Here is a 24161-nt window from a genome sequence, read left to right as displayed (position 1 = left end):
CCTTAGAAACCCTAGCTTGATGTTGCTACAGTGCTATAAATAAATGTAAAAGGTCCAATTTGAGAAGACCATTTGCCATCTGCATAAAATACAGAAGCGAAGGAGAAATCACGCCTTACTAAGAGGTCCTACATTTATACTGAACAAAAGCCAGCTATAGAAAGTAGATGTGATTAAAAATTTTCCTAAAATGGAAAATTAAATTGCCCAAACACAATACCAGTCACAATTAAATAAATATTAAGTCCTGAAGGCAATAGCACAATGATTTTAGCCAGCCAGATTGAAAAGGTGTGAAGATGAATAAAATCTCCTGCTTCAGAGAGCCACTTAACTGCATTTCTCAAAAGTCGAAATGTTCACATCCATTAACCGCTTATTTCTGCTGTTATGAAATGGTCCTGCAAAGCTCTTCAACTGCTGCTTGTAAGTTCTGTGCATATGTTTTCTGAGATATTATGTTTTACAATAAACCCTGGAACTACTGTTCTGTCCATCTCTGAATAAGCAAAATATCTTTTTAAAACTAGTAATACAGGTGATTTATAATCATTAGCAAACTTGGAAATTATTTGACAGACCAGGTAAGATGAAAGCAGCATGTCTAGTTATGATTATTTTATAAAAACAATAAAGAATACATACATGTAAACTTCTATGAGTATATGCATATTTATAGATGTGGAATCTCATATGATTGACAGGTACTCTAATTAGATAGATCAATTTATCACTATGAAGAAATTGTAACTGAGTACTGTATATACCTATTTTTGCATGAATGTTTGTGTGTGGTGTGCACATATGTGTTTAAGTATCCTTGGTGATGTCTGTAAAAATGCACATATGGAGGATACATGTGCATGTGCTTCTGGAAGTCAGAGCTCAGTATATGGGGTATCCCTAGAATGCTCTCCTCCTTATATTTTGAAAAGGACCTTTTCTTGAACCTGCATCTCATCTGCCTACTCAGCTAGTCTTACTAGCCAGCTTAATCTGAGGATCTCTTGTCCTTGCCTCAAAAGTTCTTCCTTATCAGAATCTATTACATGTCACTTGAATTTACAGGGATGCTAAGAATGTGAACGCTAGTTCTCATGCCTGAATATACAAGCACTGTGCCCTATGAATCATCTCCACAGCTCTGATTTTCTTCTAAGTAATCAATGTGTTTTATATTGACAAAAATATTAAAAATTTGTAATAAGCACAGTATCAGTAATATTTTATTCTCCAGAGTGGAAGACAGAATAGTATAATTGCATATATTTCTATAATTAGTTTAAATAATGCAGATTTATCCAGATATGTACTGTAATTTTATGCAAAATTCTAAAAAGAATTTTCAATAAAATGCAACAAGTTTTGCAGTAACTTAAATTTAACTTATCAGCTTTTATTCTTTCATTCATTCATTCATCCATTTGTTTATTTGTTTGATTAGACAGAGTCTCACTATGTAGTTTTGGTTTTCCTAGAACTCCATGAAGTCCAGGATAGCCTCAAATTCATAGAAGTCCACCTGTCTCTGCTTTCCAAGTGTCAGAATTAAAGAAATGGATCACCATGAAGAGCTCTAAGCCATCAACTTTCAAGTCATGGTTAATAAAATAGGTTTTAGCTTCACTATTTTGATTATTTACTTTTCTGACCTAATATGTCCCACTCAGTTAAGCTAATTTATTTCAAAAGATTCTTCTTCTTTTTTTTTTAATTAGGTATTTTCCTCGTTTACATTTTCAATGCTATCCCAAAGGTCCCCCATATCCACCCCCCCAATCCCCTACCCACCCACTCCCCCTTTTGGCCCTGGAGTTCCCCTGTACTGGGACATCTAAAGTTGGCAAGTCCAATGGGCCTCTCTTTGCAGTGATGGCCGACTAGGCCATCTTTTGATGCATATGCAACTCTGCCTTCATAATTCAATAACTAAAAGAAGATGAAGAAAGTATCTTAAGGGTATAAAGTCAGGAAGTAGCAAAAAATAATCATATGAATTGCTCAGTGCACTCTTCTTACAAACTTTACTATTATAATTGTAGAGTAGACTGTAATATGAGGACTAATTGTAGAGAATACAAACAGTTCAAAATTAGTGGAATTTCTCTAGAGCATTTAAAATATCATGAGAATGGCTGGGGTGATGTCTCAGAGGAATGAGCACTAGCTTTGTAATATGAATCCCGAGTATTACATCTCAACACTTACCTGAACTTCAGGCATGACCATGCACAGCTGTAACCTCAGCACCATGAAGGGCAAAGCAAAACAGATCACTGAGACTTGTTGGCCACCCACCTAGATACAGATTCAGTGAGAGACCCTTTGTCAAAGGAATAAAGCAGAGAGTCATAGATTGGATCTACTCTGGCTATTGATTGTGACCACCCATGTGCTCATGTACACAACCAAATTACAAAAATCCAAAAGTATTTTGTTTCAAAATTTAATTCAATTTTCAAGTTGAACTTTCAAATAAAAGAAAAAAAAACACCTTTATAACTTCAACATTATAGTCCTAATAAGATATTGTTTCTAACACTAAGTATTCTCCAGTGACTAGATTTAATTCAAAGCCCATCTTCTTTGGTATGGCACTAAATGTTCTGTTTATAATGGAGGCTGTATACCACCCTTGATTATGAAGTCTGTGTCCTTTAAATGAGAAAAGGAAGTTTATGGGAGCAGAGCAACATGGGTTTTCATTTGTCTGGAGCTGTCTTTTCCACAGTTTTACATCAGTGTTACCACATGATCCAATTCCCTCCCAGAAAGGTTTAATTAGTTACGTTTGTTGAAAAGTTTGACATGGTTCCTAGGTGCCTTATATTTAAGACTATTTTATAATTAAATGTCATCTTACAAAAGCTCTCCTTGCTTCTCCATTAATTTATTAGTGGACATTGAATTAAAAATCATAAAACTCAATACTTACTGGTGAATAATTTTAAAATCTTGACTAATAAACAGTTGGCATATGGACATTCTTGGTAAAATGTAGAACATTTTTACTGATGAGTACTTTTTTCCATTTAAAAGTTTTTATGCTGATACAATATAATTGGTTCCATTAAGCTATTATAATATAAATTGCATTCCTCTAAGGTCATCTTGGGCTTAGCACATGGCTGAAGACTTTCATCAGCTGCAAGAAAACCTAACTGGTACCAAAGAGCTTTACTATTGAGATGCCAAAGACTAACTCACAGTAAATCAAAGGAAACAAAACGATGAATACTGATTTAAAGTAGGTAACACTTATCCACAGCCTTTACCCATCAGTTACTTTTTATTTCTACTACAAACTTGATGAAATTGAGGCCCAGAAAGGTTAAATGGCTTTATCCAGAGTGATACAAATGGTTAGGAACTAAGATAGCATTAGAGAGGCTAAGAGTTGGTTCTTTGTTTAAGAATATGTACTGCTCTTCCAGAAGACTAAAATTCTAATCCCAGTACATACATCTAGTGACTTACAGCTGTTTATAACCCCAGATTGATGGGATCCACACTCTCTTTTGGCTTCTGCAGACATCTGTACTCATATGCACACACTCAAGCATGCGCAGACACATACACACACATATATTCATAAATGCATTCGTAATCTGAATTGAAATAGATTTCAAAACAGATAAACTTTCAGACCATATAGCCTAGCTCTTCTAGTGATGTCCCATTATAACTGAATGATTAATGATCTACAGTGCCTTTCTGTGTAAATTGGCTTTATGTTTAAATAAATCATAGACTATATGAGTAATTCTGGTTCTTGGAGATTGCTTTACAATCATGCAAACCTAAATTGGATTTCTAAAACCCATGTGAATAAGCTGTGTGTGGTGTTGTCCTTTAGTGGCTTGCCAGGTTATCCAACTTTGTGGGTTCCAGGCTAGTGGATGACCTTGTCTCAAAAAGAAAAATAAAGATAAGCAAGATATATTATGCCTAATGATGTGAGAGCCATAGGGGTTTGGGTCCATATTTCCTGATGATTGCAGAGACAAAGAACAGACATATTTTCCAGAACACAGTTTATCACTAAGCAATGCATGTCCATGGACTCAGGTGCTATGCAAATCCACAGAAGTAAATGGACCCAAAATTTGACTTCTTCACTTTGCTGCCACAAGCCTTGCAGTTTGTAGGTTTTGCTTCTTCTGGGTATTTCATATTTATTAGACTACATAAGTAAATCCAACTGGGCTCCATTTTGGCAAGGAGATGGATCTGGTGTCATCTAATCCCTGTCAGATTATCAGTGCACATAAAGGTAAATCTCTTCATCCAAGGAGTATTTTTGTTTGTTTGTTTTATTTAAAAAAAAAAACTTTAACACAATATATTTTTATCATGTGTTTCCATCCCCCAATTATTTGCAATTGATACCTTCATGGAAATAGCAAATCCGTTTTCTCTAAGAGATTGCCACTGAGTATATCAACCATATTTCCAGGGCAGGCCCAGGATTGGTCAGCATAAAATGGACTCCATGTATTTTTTTTTTTGTCTTAATGATGTCTTTCTTGTAAGAGCTTAAGTTTTATGTACTTTATTAAATTATGCATTCTTATTCAAAATATAAAGGTGGTTTAGAGTTGGTAAGGTTGATGTAAATATCTGCTTACTACCTTTGGGTATAAAAGGTTAAGTTGAGGTAGAAAGAAAACTATTTAAGTGGTCTTTTTGTTGTTGTTATTTGTTTGTCAATGGGCAATGTTAGGTTCCAAAGATGTACTATGAACAAAAACAGACATGTGTTATTGGTGGAATATTGCTTGTAACCTCATGGAATCTAGGATCACTTATGAGACAAACCTGTAGAATATCTGTGAGAGCATTTCTAGATTGGGTTAAAGGAGATAGGAATATCCACACTGAATCTGGGCATCACTGAACCATGAGCTGGGGTACCAGGATGTATGAAAAGGAGACAGTGAGCTAAGCTCCAGCATTCACCTCTCTGCTTCCTGACTGTGGATGGCATGTGAGCAGCTGCCTCACAATCCTGCTGACATGTCTTCCCAGGACAGTAGACCTTACTCTCAAATTGAGCTTAATAAAATTATTCTCTCTTAATTTGCTATTGTTAGGTATTTTGTCCCAGAACACAGAAAGTTAACTAATGCAATACTAGTACACAGCCCATCAGCTATTTATTCTAATCCAGCACACAGTAGGGCATAGAGAAAAGCCTCCTTTACTTTCCTTCTCGAGACCAATTGCTTTGAAAATGCAAGTTCACACATTTCGACAGATATTAGAAAGATTCGGATTGCTTATCAGGCCCCAAAGTCTCTGAGTAACTTTATCTTTCTATATTTTCTTCTGCCACGTTGCCACATTCTCTATGATCACTCATTTGCACTCATACTCTTTCCCTTTCCTTCTCCACCAGACTATGTGTTCTCTAGACTGGAATTTGTTGCGGCAGGCCAGCGGCTCACATGTCTGGAAAGGCATCCTGGAATCTGGAAGAGAAGGGGGTGGGTGTGGGGGAACTTGGCGGCACCATTATAAAGATGGAACCAAGACAACCAGTCTGATCAAGGCAGTGGGAGTGGCAGAACGATAGGGCGGCAAGTTCTACCCCATGCTCTCTTCTAGCTAACACTGAAACCTGAGCAAACAGGTTTCAGGCTGGGAAGGTTACAGGAATTTTTTTTTTTTTTTTTTTTTTTGCTATTTTAATTACTTATTTATTTTTTATTATTTTTATTTTATTTACATTCCAGTAGTTACCACCTCCCTGTTTGCCATCCACAATTCCTCATCTCATTCCTCCTCCCTCCTGTCTCCACGGGGATGTTTCCCCCAAACTCCCTGAGACCTCAACTCTTGAGGCTTAGGCACATCTTCTGTCACAGAGGCCAGGCCAGGCAGTCCTCTGCTGTATATGATCCAGGGAGTGCCTCATAATAGGTAGTGTATGATACCTGGGTGGTGTTTCAGTGTCTGAAGATCTCAGGGATACAGCTTAGTTGAGTTGCTGATCTTCCTATGCGGTTGCTCTCCTACTCAGCTTTTTCCAGCCTTTCCCTAATTCAACTACAGGGGTCCCCAACTTCAATCCATTGGTTGGGTGTAAGTATCTGCTTTTGTCTCAGTCAGTTGCTTGTTGGGCCTCTTGGAGGACTTAGGAAAAGGAGGTTCAGAGAACAGCCCAATTTAGGATCCATCTCAAGGAGAGGCTCCAAGGCCTGATATCATTAGACTTGAACTCCTTGCAACTTTTCTTCCTGAGGTGAACTCCTAAGCTTTTCACAGGCGTGGCCAAGTCTCATCTGGATCATGGGTCAATATCATCCTTTGGAGCAACCTGTGCTGAAAATTTATTTAAAACAAAACCTTAAATTATTTCCTATAGGGCTAGAAGGAATTATAGAGCTGTTATCTTCACTTGATGCTTAGGCTGAGGGCCAGAGTTCAGTTTCAGCACCCACATTATGCAGATCACAGGCAGTTGTAACTCTAGCTTCAGGGATTCTGATACCCTCTGCTGTCCTCCATAGGCATCAAGTACATACTGGCACACACTATTCATGCTTATGTAGACCCATGCATATATAAATTTATATATTATTACTTTATATATATTTATACATTTATTTATTTTATATAAATATATCATATTATATATTATACATTATATATATATATATATATATATATATATATATCAGGTTATTCTCTTCAGAGAGAATGGTAAAGTGTCAATTGCCTTGCTTACCTACAAGATAATGTACATATGTCTTTCCTCACTAGTTTGCAAACTTTGACCAGAGTTTTGCACATCTTGCCTTGGTTGAACTCTACATCTCTGCAGAGTACCATAAGTGACAGCAATGGTGACTCTCATTCAGTAAAAAAATAGATTAGAATGCACAGCTCAGGGCTGCCATTGATGATGATAGAAAGATTCTCTATATTATTTGTGAATAGAAGTTGCACTGGTGAGCTCCCATTTCATATAGACCCTCACATGAACTTGAATTAGTTTGACCTAGTAAAGGGAAGAAGCCATGATAAAAGAACAACTCCTTCTCTATCCATGTCATTATCCAATATCCAGGCATCAGCACTATGTATGCATCATGTACATAGTATATATAATATGTACAACACTGTCCAGATATAAAATGTAGAGCATATATGGAAGTAATTTTTACATTGATAAATACCAAGCCCATAATTAAAATAGGAAGTAGATTTATAAGCAGCTCAAATGGGAGTACATGATCTCTGAGTATTCAGAAGTTAAAACTTTTAAATGAAGAATAGTGAATGCTTTTTCATATTAACTAAGCACTTTCTGTCAGTTATGGCTATCAGTCTTTACTACTGAAATTCAGGAAAGAAATAATTTTGATTAAAAGCAAGGAGTATCTTTGTAAAAGTTAATAATTAAATTTGTAAAAGTCACTTAAACCAATACAATTTTTATTTTCTTGTTATTTAATCTCAAGCCCATTCCAGAAATCAGAAATCTGAAATAGAATATAAAATGTGAGGAAAAATTTAACTTAAAAATGGATATCATTGGGCCAGTGATGTAGACATATTTTCTACCAAGCCTGATGGTTTTGATTCCTGGGAGCCACATGAAGGAAGGCCAGAATTGAGTCATATGAATTGTTCCCTAGTTCCCAATGTCCACACAGCATATGTAAAACCCCCAAAATTAAATGTAATGCATAACTAATTTTGAGTGCTCAATATGAATATAGACTTCACAGCAATTTGGAATGAGCCTTGCATCTGCAGCAGCTATCACAATTTTTCATTAAAGCTCACCAAGCTTTCAAGGAGGAAGTCCTTTCCTTTATGTTCTCCCAGGATCTAATCAGTAAAAAGTCCATGTCCTCCCCTGGGGTTTCAGTCCATAGAACCTTCAAGGTACAATTGTTTAGGGCATAAGAGAATCAGTACAGACTACTTCAAGAGGATGGTTGTGGTTTTAATTTTATTTTGTGTAGCCAACCATACATAAGAATTACTACTGAACACTAGCCCAAACAAATAACAAAATCGGTAGACTCGCAATTTAATAACAAATGTATAAGTAACCAAAAAATCAATATAGTTTAAAAGTTCAATAGCAAAAAGGACCAAGACTGTTCTGAAGGCTGATGATAAGCAGCACCACCTTATCAAAGAGGATGTTCTTTCTTCAGCGGGTTTTGTAAGTCCTACTTCAAGCAGCTCACTGAGATGTGCATTGGTCTAGATTCCAGATGGACATCACAATATGTAAATTACTCACCAAAAAAATTGTAGAGTTGTGTATAGCAATACTTTTAAAAAGCCCATAATTAAATACCAAGCCCATAAAAAGCTTTTAAAAAGCCACACCTTCAAATTAACTCCATTGATGCTTGCTATGCTTTTCAATGTTCTCCCGAACCCAGATTCCATCCCTATGTTATATAATTTTCTTCAAACTTAGATTTAATATAAGCTCTCCACCATTAATCATGGTTTTCTAACCCATACACTCATGTCTTGCTTAGAATTTTCTTTCTTCTTGTTCAGTCTAGAATTCTTATGTCTATTTCCTTTTCTTTGGTTCTTTATTTCTACTAGACTGGTATATTCGTTCAACATTTCCTCATGTATTTGAAACTCAGAAGTCTAGCAGTTTCTTGAAGTTGTTTTATGTATGCGCAAATTCACACAGATGCCTGCGGAGGTCCGAAGAGCGCCTCAGACACCCTGAAGCTTGAGTTACAAACAGTTGTGCATCACTTCGTTAGTGTTGGGAATGGAGCTAGGGTCCTCTCTGTGAGCAACTTCTCTAGCCCCCAGATAGCTTAATTTACAGGTACTAACTATTTTCTAATGTTGAGACTCATCTTGTTCACATAAGAAATCCTAGCATTGTCTTGACCTCAGTCATCAAATGACTTGAATTTCCTTCCTTGTGAACCGACATGGTCTTATTTTCTTCATGTGCATTGCTTGTAACTGAATGTCTGCCACCGCATGTAGACAACAGTTAATATTCTCCAGATTTTATGCACTGAATAGCTTGAGAAAAATGTTGCTTTGCATTGAAGCTGGTTATACACTGAAACAATCACCCCCAATGCTGGTGTAGAACACTGGATGTTCATTGAAGCAATCACCCCAATGCTATTTGTGCATTCAGGCAAACAACCCCTCTGTTAGTGTATAATGCTGTTTGTGCTCTGAAGCAATAACCTACAATGCTGTTTGTATGTTCAAGCATTCATCCTCAGTGCTGGCTCTACATTCAAACATTCATGCACAATGTTGGTGCAGAATGCTGTTTATGCTTTGAAGCAATCATCCCCCCAATGTTGGTTTAGAAATCCATCACTTACTCAGTCTGTTGATGACGAGCCACAGCTGTGTGTGGTAATAATCAGCTTATCTCTTTGCCAAAAGAAGAAAATAAGCCAGCATATGCCCAGCCGGAAGTTGTGATGGTACAGATCTAAGACTGTTTGTAAAGATACTTCCCTTCATTCTTCAGAATCTTACCCTATGACCTGTCATTTTCCCTCCCACACCCCTCATTATTTATTCCATTATACTTTTAAAAATAATTTTTATTCATTCATCCATCCATTCATTCATTCATTCAGTGTGTGTGTATGTGTGTGTGTGTGTGTGTGTGTGTGTGTGTGTGTGTGTGTGTGTGTGTGTATGTGTGTGTGTGTGTGTGTTGTAGAGTGGTGCATGCATGCTATGGTTTGTGGTATCAGAAGGCAACTTCCAGGATTCAATTCTCTACTTCCACTTTGGGTGTCCTGGAGACCAAGTTGATATCATCATTCTTGGGGGCAAGCATCTTTACAAAATCATCTACCTCCTGGGTCCTGATCTCTCCCCTAAGCACAAAATCATATGCACATCTTCCTTCTTAATAAAGGGGAAATAGGAGGAGGAGGAGGAAGGAGAAAACTTTCCCCAACTTTGAAGGACTCTATCCATGTTGGTAAAGTCCTGTATCTATTTTCATTTATAATTTATATCACTAAATGATCTAGTTTCTCTTTCGTCAGCATTGATTTAGATTTCCTGCTATACCATTTGGAAACTGACTGTGAACAAAGTAGCCTGATTCATTTATCTGTTAGGGAATGTTTGTTTATAGCTTAAAGAGCAGAGCTGGAGGAATAGTTCAGTGGTTAAGATCACTTCCTGCTCTTGCAGAGATATTGTTTTCATCACCCATGTGGTGATTTACAAGCACCCATAACCCAGATTCTGGGCTATCGGACACCTTCTGACTTATGGACCAGGAACACATATGGTACATATGCATATATACATACAGGCCAAACATTCAATCAGGTAAGGAAATAAATCTACAAAAAAGCTTTCAGAGGGAAGAAACAAGAAACTAACAAACAAAACTCACTTCCCTAAGCTGACGATGTATTGATGCCAACAACAACATTACTTGAAAGTGCATTATTAACTTGTAAACCAGGCTTGGATGGTGGAGTACAAGGGAGTACACATCAGAGAGAACGGTTTCTGTGACTGAAGGTGAGAGGAATGAAGGAAGGGTGTGTTCCCTTTCTTTTCTTTCTTGCTTGCTTTTATGTTTTTCCTTTGATGCTCCTGTTGAGTGGAAGCACAGATGTGTTTCAGGCACTGGTGCCCAGATGGGTGTGTGCAAGGCTCTCTGCCATTTTGTCTGTTCATTTCCACACTGTTCCTCTGGTCTTCACAGAGGAAAGATTTATAAAGCAGATCACATAGTAGCTGGATCTTGATGGCTGAAATGAGTGCCTACAGTCATAAGAGATTAAAGATGCTTCTAGAAGGAGAGAAAATGAACTAAGGAAGTGTGAAATACTAGTTGCCTTGCAGCAACTATCAGAGTAATGGCCACAACCCAATTTAAAAGGCCTTCTGATCTTGGAATAGCATGAACAGTGCTATTATCAAAGAATTTTGAGCAGATAACTTACATAAGGTTATGACAGAACATCTACTTGAGTAAACGGGATAGAGACTAGTGAAAAGGTAGCTTATTACATATCTTCTAATAAAAATTTAAAGTTGTCTTGTTTGCATATAGGTATTCACCACCATGGCATTCTGGAGTTTGGCTAGTTTCTGAAATGTATGGTTATAGTCTGAATATTATACATATTCCAATAATTAATACAAAGTGATATGTATCACCTATCACTCTCTATCTCTTTGTTTATCTATCATCTATCATCTATCTATCAATCAATCAATCTATCTATCTATCTATCTATCTATCTATCCATCTATCTATCTATCCATCTATCCATCTATCCATCTACCTACCTACCTACCTACCTACCTACCTACCTATCTACAACTTTGGACTATCACTTCTCTATCAATCATCTATTATCTATGCTATCTAAAATTATTTATATATTATCTATCTTTCTATCTATCTATCTATCTATCTATCTATCTATCTATCTATCTTTCTTTCTATCCATCATCCATCCATCTATCTATCCACCTATCTATCCATTTACCATCTATATGTCTACTAATATCATCTCTATTATTTATTTTAGTGTGCTCTTTTAGCTACTCATCTAGTTCACTGCTTTTCTTACTTGAATTTATTATTGGTTTTTTAATTCCTTCTCCCACTTATGTGTTGTATTTAACATTAGCTCAGATTCTATGCTTCAGTTTGCTTTCATTTTAGTATTCTACACACAGTGAAATGTATTATGGGTAGCTTAACAATATCTACATATTTAACTATCTTACCTGTTAATACACTGACATGTAAATATCCTCCCTGTTTATATATTGACATGCCTTTTATCTTTTTGTCATATTTTTCTCTCATGGGCATTGTCTTGTTTTATTATTGGGAATTTCCTGGTTTTAGCATTAATAACACTGTATTTATATCATGTGTATTTGTTCTGTTATTGTTTGTATAGTGAGAAACCTTCCACATTTTAGGCAAATTTTCTTCCATAAAGCCAAGTCTTAGCCCAATGTCTTGTTTACTGTTGATGGTGATTTCTCTGAATCTTCATTCTCTTTTACCTGATTTCCAGACTTGAATCCTACATGAAACTTATTTTTTTTTCTATTTCAGCTTTTGCTGATATTATACTGCTCTTAGGTTTTTTTTGTTTGTTTGTTTGTTTTGTTTTGTTTATTTTACTCTGGAGAGTGAGCTAACTCTTAGTTGTTCCCAAGGTAATTTAATAGGCTTTAATTAGTATGTAACACTTAAACACTGAAGATCCAATTGCATTTTTGTTGCAAGTAGTAATAATATAAATGTATATTGTATTCATCGAAGAATACATCTATTTTCTGTATTTTTGTGCTGTAGGTCAAACCCAGGGTTTAGTGCCTGTAACTGCTCTAACACTGTAGTACAGCTCTCAGTTTGAGTGAAAAACAGGTACTATAGTGAAAATCATGATTATACAGAATATTCTTAAGAAACTTATGGAAATAGGTTGTGATGGTTTGTATATCCTTGGACCAGGGAGTGGCACCATCTGAAAGTGTGGCCTTGTTGGAATAGGTGTGGCCTGGTTGGAATGGGTGTGTCACTGTGGATGTGGGTATAAGATCCTCACCCTAGTTGCCCGGAAGTCAGTCTTCCACTAGCAGCCTTTGGATGAAGACATAGAACTCTCAGGTCCTCCTGTGCCATGCCTGCCTGGATACTGCCATGCTCCCAACTTGATGATAATGGACTGAACTTCTGAACCTGTAAGCCAGCCCCAATTAAATGTTGGTTTTTGTAAGACTTGCCTTGGTCATGGTGTCTGTTCACAGCAGTAAAACCCTAAGACATAGGTTTCATGTTTTTCTTAAATGTTTACAACCGGGGCAAAACAAATGGCTCAGTGGGTAAGAACATTTGCTTTGCCAGCATGATGTTCTGATATTGATTATCCATCACCCATGTAAAAGGTCATGTATGGTAGTATTATCATAGGAAATCCTAATGCTATAGGAATTTAAGAGAGAAGGGACTAGCTGACCACCAGCCTATTCTCAATATTCAATTAGAGACTGTACAGTCTCTATTGAGACTTTGCAAAGATCAGGAAAACTGATATCTCTTTTCTCTTTGTATACACAGGTGTATGCATCTGTACATATGTATATACATACTAAGACATGCATTTGTACACACACACACATATACAAACACAAACACCGTATGCATTTTGTTATATTGACAGAACTTATAAATCTCATAATACCAGTGTCTTAAGGCAACATTTAAATTTAATAACAGTCTGCTGTGGCTCTTGCCATCCATTCAGGTCTACATCCTCTCACTCATGGCTCAATAGTCCATGGTTATCAAAAAGAGGGAAATATTTCAGAGGATTCACACAGAAAATTTAAGACAGTAGCCTAGCATTGACAAAACATGATTTCTCTAAAATGCTGTGATTCATAATTCCTCACAGGTTTTCATCCAAATGAAAGGGACAGATTAACTAATAAAGAAGGATAATTATTGGGAGCTGGACAGAGAGCACAGGGGTGCATGGACAACATGCAAGTAAGGGACTGGAGTTCAGAGTCTCAGATCCTATGAATGAATCTGGTCAGCTGTGACATCTGCCTTCCTTTTTAGTACTCAGGTGATACAGTGTGTATTGGTACACAGTCACATAACACACACACACACACACACACACACACATACACACACACACACACACACACACACAAGCATGCCACATGCACATACAGATAAAAAAAATTAAAACCGACTAATTCACTTAAATGGCTAAGACATGGTTTTATGGAAGAGAATTTGCTTAATATTTGTGAGGCTTCCCCAATCAACAAACAATAACAATAGCAGAACACACATGCATGATATAGTTGCAGTGCTAATGTGCTAAAACCAGGAAGTCCCCAGGACGAAGATAAGATTTCGTTAGTGAAACTGATTTCTTCAATGCTGAGAATATATGTTGGAATGAGTAGACATTTCTTTCAAAACATTATACAAGGGACTTGTAGCTCATTGAAAGCATCATATTAGCTCTGTTTGATTCCATGCCTACAAACCCCAGGAGGTAAGATGAGTTATTAGGCAGAAAGAGATAATTTATTATGGATGAGGTATTCTAGGCTTAATGAATACAGATAAAGGATCAGCGATCAGAATAAATAATGCAAAGAGAAGGTGAATTAAAGAGGATATGTCAACACTGGGATAGTAGCATTCTAGTACCTTCTGAGAAAGAGATGCCTGATGTCTGGGAAAGACAGAGAAAATGATCCTAGATGATAGAATTTATGTGAAGTTTTGTGTATAGTGAGAGACATGATGATAAGGGACTAACATGTGAACCTGTAAGCAAGTCACCTATTAAATGTTTTCTTTTATAAGACTTACCTTGGTCATGGTGACTCTTCACAGTAATAGAACAGTTACTAAGACAAATTATTTTCATTTTTCCACAGAAGGTAATAAATCTGTGATCTGCACGTAGGATCACTATGTGAAAACACTCAAACCATCTCTTCAGTCTCAAAATACTATTTGCAAAGTGTGCATATTCCCACTAGATATTTTGGACCTTTAATTTAGTCATCTAGGTATGGCTATTTGAATGTGTGTCTGCTTTGCATGAGTGGAATACAAACAACTTGCATTTTGATGTACAAGTGCTTCACATTGATTTCTTCAATTTGTCCTGAATACTTGAGCCAGCAGTTTCTTCCTTGATTACCTGGTCCCTCATATCCACTTTCTTGAGTGCTGCTCATATGCCTCACTTGCACATTTGTACCTCATATCCTTCTCTTCATTAAATTTACTCTTATCTGGTAAAGCCTTTATTTTAAAACAATGACTTCATTTTCATTAAAACAAACCAGAAAACCAATTATCTAAATACCCTGGGTTTTGTTATTGCTTTTCCTAATTCCCAATCTTAAGCTTTTGTTTGGGCTCTGAATAATCTATATAATAGTATATGTGCATAAAATATTTTAAAAGCTTTTAAAGGTGCATCTGTATAAAAGATGGAGGATAAATAAAATTATTATGTAAAAGAACACAGTTAATATCAAATTCATGAGAAATGTACTTAGCAATATATCATTTACATATAAACAACTTATAAATCATATATATGTATATATGTGATGTGATATATATTTTTTTCAACTGAAAATGACCATTGTAAGTTCTGAATTTAAAAGCTCTGCAAAGAGGGAGAATTTATAATGGACATAGTCTAAATGGTATTCATTGCCACCTTTCATACAGCCAGTTACACTTGAGGTACCCAATCTTCTTGTACTTTTGATGTAATTAAAATTAGTTGAGAATTAGCTAAGAAGCCTATGGCTCTTCTGGTTCAGGTTCCCAATATTCTATCTTTTGGCTGTAAACATTATTCTCTAACCCCAATGTTCTATGTTCTCCCCTGCCTTCTTCTTGACATATTATCATCTGTGCCTACAATAAAAAAAAAAAAACACAATATGTAACTTTTTCACCTATTCAAAATATCTGGACCTTTACTCTTCTGAAAGCAAAGTAATTTTTTATCTCCATTTCCCCAGAGATCTCCTCCTTCAGAAAGAATCTTAGAAAACACACCAGTTATTTAAGATGGATTAGGTATAAGATCTACCTGAGGATTCTAATTTCACTTATATTGCTCTGATAAAATACCCTTAGCATCTCAGGAAAGAACAAGTTTATTTTAGCTCACAGATACTGGTTATATTCCATCATTGTGTGGAAGTCAAGATATCAAATCCATAGTCATGAGTGGAGAGAAATGAGGGCACACAAGGCCAGTTGCAGGCTTGCTTGTCCTCAGCTCAGCCTGTCCATTCTTATACAGTTCATTAAACATTGACAAAGGAATTGAGCTTCCAAAAGTGAGCTGGGTGTGCCCACATAAATTTACTTAATGTAAGCAACTACCCATAGACTTGTCCATGGGATAGCCAAATGTGGACAGTCCTTTATTAAGATTCTCTTCCCAGATAACTCTAGGCTTTCCTAGTTGACATTTAAAGCTAATTATCATAATAAACAATTAGAATATTGATCTTAGCACACAAATCTATTTCATAATATTTTGTGTTTAAGAATAAGGAAAATATGGGATTCACAATTTGTTAATCTTTTGGGAATTATTTTACAAAGATACTTCTGGGTATCTGTGTAATTTGACTCTAATATAGGCCATGTGACTCACTTCAGACATTATGTATAAACTAGATATAACTAGAGATATAACTAGAGACTTGAGAGCACTTGCATATTGAGAGTCCTCCCACTGTGAGTATGTGTGTGTTTTGTATTTTTGCGTTTTTGCATTTTTCCAGTGCAAGGGAAACTTGTATGTACCACCTGCAGGAGGATGATAGACAGGTGGAGCAAAGCCATGTCACACCATCACCTTAGTCACAGACAACATATGCTAAATTGTGTTGTCTTCATTGTACAGTACTACTGTGGAAATAAATAACCAACATGGTTGCTTTGCCTCTGTGCTGTAATCTATTTTTGAGTGAAGTATTTATGCCTGATTAACTATCTTTTCTTAGTATCCTAGATAGTGGATGACCTGATATGTTTTGATTACACTGAACTTATGAGTGTCATTTGTTTCATTTCCAATGGAAGTGAATAACATAATCTGTTTCTAGTAGGTATCCAGCACACTTGTTTCAATACTTAAAGGAATTCTACATAAAAATAAAGATAAGAATATAGAATACATAACTTCTGTAGGGCAATCAATATATACAAGTGACTAATTCACCTGCCTATGTAAGTCAACTTCTGTGTATTTAAAGACAATACAAATGTTGGGCTTAGTCATCTTTCAGTAATATAACCTGCATTCTCTGTAAATGCTTGAACTGAGCCTCGGTTCAGAGAGTGTGGCAGCCAATAGGACACCATCACATTCCCATTATTATCTTTACTTTATAAATATTTTGGGCTGTGGCAAAACTTGAGATGCAATTTCAAATATATATGTATATATATATACACATATATATATATATATATATACATATATATTTGAATCATGTATACATCTATATGATTCTTTTGATTATTATACTTCATAAATATCATTTCTCAAATAAATTTTAATGATAAAATTACCTAAGTGTTTTCAAGTTCCAGCTACAACTGAATACAGCTACAACTGAATATAGCAACATCCTACTTTTCTATAAACAGTAACAATCACACACTCAAGATACAGTCATGAGGAGATTAGGATTTGTAGAATGTTTGAGCTCAGATCCAGTCACAAACCACCTCTTCAAGCTCTGAAAGAATCAATCTGTGTAAGGATATGTCTCTAAGCTGCTTCCAAAAGTAATAAACATCAAGCTTACAGACAAGAGTGGAAACGGAATGGCTTCGCTTTTCTTCCAAGGGATTTAATTTATTTTTAATATCACAGGTGGCTTCAGGCGCATTGAAATCATCTGTCACTCTGAACTTAAATCACATCCTCTCACTTCTCAAATACTCTTTGATCAGCCTACCAGTAAATCACACCCTACTCTGCTCATCATAAACTCTAGTGTACAGATATAATCAGAGCATTGCAAGTTGCTCAAGAGAGTGGGGATTACAGCCATTTAAAAGATGATAAAGGAGCCTCGAGAGATGCACAGTGCTTAGGTATTCCTGCTGTTGTTTCAGAGGATCTGAGTTTGGTTCCCAGAACTTATGTCCAACAGGTCACTACTGCTTATGAGTCCAGTTCCAAAGGATCTGATCCTTGCTTCTGGCATCCACAGATACTGCTCTCCTCTGTGTGTGTGTGTGTGTGTGTGTGTGTGTGTGTGTGTGTGTGTGTGTGCGCGCGCATGCATATGTGTGTTCACACACAAGCTCACACAAAAATATATATTAAAGAGTAAAGAGTGATGCAGGCATAAAGGGGGCAAATAACCCCAGAACTCAGTGTCTAATACTTAATGAAGCATTCTAATGGAAATTACAGATAATATGTAGATTTTATATTATATAAAATCTAAAGCCAGTGTTAAATTTATGTAATTTAAATGTCATTGGTGAATTTTAATTATTTTATATTTTCTTTTATTTATTATATTTAAATTTGGTTTCTTTAATATATAAATCAATGATTTCTGTACTCTATGATTCCATAATTTTGAATACTCTTATGTTTAGATTGGCCATATATACATTTTGTATATGCATCGTAACATACATATGTATACATATAAAATTCCAAAACAAATATATAATAATCTACTGACTCACATTTGATTTGTTAATAGCATTTTATAGTTTACACAATTTCTTAAAGAAATGCTGAATACATTGCACATTACTAGCTTAATGTGTAAAATATTCTATTCTATTCTATTAAAATATTTCTATTCTATTCTAGTAAAATATTTGTTTTTGCTTCAACTACCAGCTTTAAAGAAACACATTTACAAGAGATACCAAGTCTATTGAGTGAGGATCAAAGACCGAAAGACTCCCTAATGTGTCCTGGAGTTCTATATCGGTTTATAAGATGTAGTATCTATAACTCAAAGCTAGATGAGTGTGAAACCCAGCTTTATGGTGCTTATGTAAGAGAGAGAAGCTTTGTAATACAAACTAAAACCATAAATGTCTTACACTTATCTAGCTCTGAGGTAGAATTAGAATGCTTTTTTGTTTGTTTGTCTTACTGGGAGAACATTGCAATCACTATATGAGGCAGTCATTTAGAGCATAGTAAATGGTAGCAAATGTTACATTAGTAATTGGGGATCAGACAGGGTGGGAGAACCAAGTAGAATTCTGGGTGTTATACGCAGTCTCTGTTTTATTCTCTTTAAATGGCATCTCTAACTTAATTTGTTTCTAGGTTGACAGCCCCAGGAATCTTTCTGTCTCTGTCCCTCATGGCCCTGGGGATTCTGACATGCATGGGCATATCAGGCTTTTGATATGGGTGCTAGGAATTTGAACTCAGGTCTTCAGGCTTGTGCAGCAAGCAAGTACTAATATCCATCCTCACGTTTATAATTGTTTTGTAAACATGGAGGCCTTCTCCAGGTATACTGGCTTGCTTTGATATCAACTTGACACACAGGCTAGGATGATCTGAGAAGAGAGACCCTAAGAAATTAGAAATTAAGAAAACGTCACCCTAATTTCTCTCTCAGCCTGTTTATTCTTTGTGTAGAGAAAGGCCATTGACTTGTTTGAGTTTATTTTATATCCAGCTACTTCACTGAAGCTGTTTAACAGGTTTAGGAGTTCTCTGGTGGAATTTTTAGGGTCACTTATATATACTATCATAGGGGAATAGTATCCAATATATATAAAGAACTCAAGAAGATGGACTCCAGAAAATCAAATAAACCCATTAAAAATGGGGCTCAGAGCTAAACAAAGAATTCTCACGTGAGGAATACCAAATGGCTGAGAACCACCTGAAAAAATGTTCAGCATCCTTAATCATCAGGAAAATGCAAATTAAAACAACCCTGAGATTTCACCTCACACCAGTCATAATAGCTAAGATAAAAAATTCAGGTGACAGCAGATGCTGGAGAGGGTGTTGAGAAAGAGGAACACTCCTCCAATTGTTGGTGGGATTGCAAGCTTGTACAACCACTCTGGAAATCAGTCTGGCTCTTCCTCAGAAAATTGGACATGGTACTACCAGAGGATCCCGCAATACCCCTCCTGGGCATATATCCAGAAGATATTCCAACCAATAAGAAGGACACATGCTCCACTATGTTCATAGCAGCCTTATTTATAATAGCCAGAAGCTGGAAAGAACCCAGATGCCTCTCAACAGTGGAATGGATACAGAAAATGTGGTACATTTACACAATGGAGTACTACTCAGCTATTAAAAAGAATGAATTTGTGAAATTCCTAGGCAAATGGATGGAATGAGGTAACCCAATCACAAAAGAACTCACATGAAATATACTCATTGATATGTGTATACTAGCCCAGAAACTTAGAATACCCAAGATATAAGATACAATTTGTAAAACACATGAAACTCAAGAAGAACAAAGACCAAAGTGTGGACAATTTGCCCCTTCTTAGAATTGGGAACAAAACACCCATTGAAGGAGTTACAGAGACAAAGTTTGGAGCTGAGACAAAAGGATGGACCATCTAGAGACTGCTATACCTGGGGATCCATCCCATAATCAGCTCCCAAATGCTGACACCATTGCACACACTAGCAAGATTTTGCTGAAAGGACCCTGATATAGCTGTCTCTTGTGAGGCTATACCAGGGCCTAGCAAACACAGAAGTGGATGATCACAGTCAGCTATTGGATGGATCACAGGGACCCCAATGGAGGAGCTAGAGAAAGTACCCAAGGAGCTAAAGGGGTCTGCAACCCTATAGGTGGAACAACATTATGAACTAACCAGTACCCCCCAGAGCTCATGGCTCTAGCTGCATGTGTATCAGAAGATGGCCTAATCGGCCATCAGTGGAGAGGCCCATTGGTCTTCAAACTTTATTTGCCTTAGTACAGGGGAAAGCAGGGCCAAGAAGTGGGAGTGGGTGGGTAGGGGAGTGGCGTGGAGGGTATGGAGGACTTTGGGGATAGCATTGGAAATGTAAATGAAGAAAATAATTAAAATTAAATAAAATAAAATAAAAAATAAAAAAAATTCAACAGAGGGGAAAAAAGGAAAGAAAGAAAGAAAGAAAGAAAGAAAGAAAGAAAGAAAGAAAGAAAGAAAGAAAGAAAGAAAGAAAATTAAAAAAAGAAAGAAAACGTCACAATAAAACTGGTGTGTTTTCTTGATTGGGTGATACCCCAGGAAAGGATATACTGAGATGTATGAGAGAACTGGTTGAGCAAACCACAGGGGCAAGCAAGCCAATGAGCAGTGTTCCTCCATTGCCTCTGCCTCAGCTCATCCCTCTAGATTCCTGCCCTGGTGAAGTCCTTGCCTAGTCTTCCTCATTGATGGACTGATACCTGGAAGAGGAAGATAAAATAATTCCTTTCTTCTGCACATTTCTTTTGATCTTAGTGCTTTTGACAACAATACAAGTCCTAACTAAGACACCAGATGAGAATTCTTCTACATCTTCTCTTCTAGGCTCTGTTGAACAGTAAATAGCTTTCTGTCTCCATTGTCAACATACTAAATGGCAGAAGGTGGCTGCCCAACAATTAAATGGTTGAATTACTGTAGAATTATCGGCAAGAGACACCACTTTTTGTTTTCTTGGAATTACAATGGTATTTTTCATGTGAAATGAACTATTTCCAGGACATATATTAGAAAACAATGCTTCATTACACCCCCACTGAAGGAGTTCATGATATTTTCTTGTCATTTCCTAATAAATATTTATCTTCCATGCTGGTGATAGCCTAATACTTGTGTTGTTTAATTAAAATGAATTAACAATTCAAAGGGTCTAGAAATCTCAAATGATTTTGTTTTTGTCATCGATTCATTTTTTTCCCAAGGCCTACATTTTCCATCCCTGGGACGTCGCACTACCCCATGACTCTGCTTTCATCAAGCATATTAGTCACTGGATGGAGTGGAATTTCCTGCTGTAGTTTGGTTGTAGTTACAATGACTTTCAAATGAGTTAATTTGACCAAGAGAGAATGTTTATTATAAGAATTCATTCAGACTTCAAGCTTAACTTAAAATATAAAACCTAGATTATCAGAAGAAACTAGTATTTTTGGTCTCATAGCTCTAATCTAAGTTTGTTTTATCACTCATTGTCTGGTTTGAAAATAAATTTCAGGGCCTGGGGAGATGGTTTAGCAGCAAAGCTTCATTTACTACACTTGCCAGGTACCTGAGGTTGGTTTCCAGAACTCACGTTGGAGAACCTCCAACCATCTATAAGTCTAGTTTCATGAAATAAAAAGCCTTCTTTTTGTTTTGATAGAAACCTGTTCATATGTATGCATATGTGCATGCCCCTAAATACACACCAATTTTAAATTAATTTGATAAGTTAAAATAAAGTGATCCACTTTATCTTCTGAGAGGAAAATCTGAGTAGAATTTCAATAAACAGTAAAGTACAGAGACATGGGCAGCATTGATAGTAAACTTGTGATAGCATACTGCTCTCATGCTGAAGGAGCAAGGAGCCATTTCTACACTAAGACTGAAAGGATTAGAGTCAGAGGCATAAACTCTGTGAAGAAGTGATGAGAAGACAGGCCTGGCATGCATTAGTTCTTTGCACCTTAAAACCAGTGACAGAAATCATTTTTCTAGGAAGATTTGTTGAAATGTTTTTCCAGTGACATATCTTCTATCATAAGAGGGCTAGGATATTTGCCTCGTTAGAATTATAGGATTAAATTAAAATCATTTGAATAATCCAAGATAATACCCCCCAAAATATATAATTTATTACACTGGCAAATTAATGCATTTAACAATGTAATGTGGCATATCCACAGGTTCCAAATATGAGTCACTTTTCAGAGGTCATTATTCTGGTTACAATGGTTCTGAGTATATGAATTTACTCATTACAAGGACTAAATGAAATGATGGATGTTGAATGGTCAAGCTGGACTTCTGCAAGAACTAGGTCATTAGTACATGTGGAAATCTTAATAATGCAAGAGACATTTGGAAAAGAACACAGCTGACTGGGATATAGCTTCGAGAAAATAAAGAGGATTTTTTTTTGTTTGCTTGGTTGGTTGGTTTTGGTTTTGATCCAGGACATCACATCCTTTGCTTTGTAGGTTGAAATGTCATCAAAAGTCATGTTTTCCTCAGGGTACTGAAGAGTGTAAATTACCCAGAAATGAATAAACCTAAAAGTACTTGGACATTTTACTGTAAAGATGCAAAGTCTCAAAAGCAGAGACTTTGCCTAACCTACATCTCTTCAGGGTTTAGTGTAGGAGTTAGCACATAAAATGGGGCAGAGGACATTGGTAAATAAATGAATGTGTAGTGAGTGAGCTAGCAAGGGGTAAAACTGAGGGAGGTCAGATTGGGAAAGTTTAGGGAGTGTAGCAATAGGAAAGCGAAAGTCAAGGGTGATGTTAAGCTTTAAGTTTTAACTTGTCACAATCTACAATCTGGTGTCAGTGAGGAATAGTCTGGACCAGTATGGCCTCTAAGCCAACCTAGGAAGGATTTTTTCTTTAATTTTTGCTAATTGAGGCAAGAAGAACCTGCTCACTATGTGTGGTACCATTCCTTTGGTTGGGGTGTGAGGCTGTGCAAACGTAGAGAATGCTACTTGAGTACTAGGCATGCATATATTTGTTTTCTACTCTTGGTAGTGTATATGTAACTAGGTGCGTTATGTTCCTGCCACCTCAACTTCCAAGCCAAATAAACTCTTTCCTCCCAAGTTGCTCGTTTTCAGGTATTTTATTATACACCAACAGAAATGAAAGTTGGTCAGGGGGCTTCACTATGAGGACAATTCCTTGAGATTGTTAATATCTCTACCACAGATTACTTCCAACTTTGAGTTACAGGTTACATGATCCAAATACTTCTATTGCAATGGAAATGTCAATCAATATTAACATTGTTGTTGTTATTTTGAGATAAAGTCTCTCTATTGTGTAGCTATAATCACTCTGGAACTCACTATGTAAATCAGAGATCTGGTGTGACTGCCTCCCATGTGCTGAGATTAAAGGTTTGTGCCACCATGTTCAGCCATATTATTTTAAAGAGATATTTGCTGACTATAGTTTGAAGGTAAAACATGAATTCAAACATGCCATTGATTATGAAAACTTGGATAATTTAAATCGAGATGTGTTTTTAAAGAAGTGAGAAAGAAGGCGATCACTCTAGACAGAAGTTCATGGTGTGTGAATGGAAGCCAAAGAAAAGAACATAGGACATTACAAGTTTATGGGATAAATATATTAGTGAAATGAATTATCTGTGACAATGAATGAAAATTATTTTTTTAATGGCTTCTTTACATTTTTTCTTTAAGGGAAGTGCCAAGTTTTTAGATATTTATTTTTAACTTTCAACTATTGAAGCATATTTATAATAACAAAACTAAAATGTGTCATTGACACTCAAAACTCTATTGTATCCTGGACACAGAATACTAATAAGGAAAATATTTTAGTGAAACCTTGAAGATAACTAGAATGTTCTTGGGTGAAGCAGGAGTTACACGTGTGTGAATCAACCGAAC

General features: G+C 36.3%; 1 protein-coding gene across 1 annotated transcript in view; it reads left to right on the top strand.

Moving 5' to 3' along the window:
* Positions 1 to 24161, top strand: part of Dpp10 (dipeptidylpeptidase 10) — a 1513678-nt gene that overhangs the window by 609171 nt on the left and 880346 nt on the right. The window lies entirely within an intron of this gene.

This window comes from Mus musculus, chromosome 1, assembly GCF_000001635.26.
Source record: "Mus musculus strain C57BL/6J chromosome 1, GRCm38.p6 C57BL/6J".
Taxonomy (NCBI): domain Eukaryota; kingdom Metazoa; phylum Chordata; class Mammalia; order Rodentia; family Muridae; genus Mus; species Mus musculus.
The sequence above is the reverse complement of the archived record's forward strand: the minus strand, read 5'-3'. Positions and strand labels throughout refer to the sequence as shown.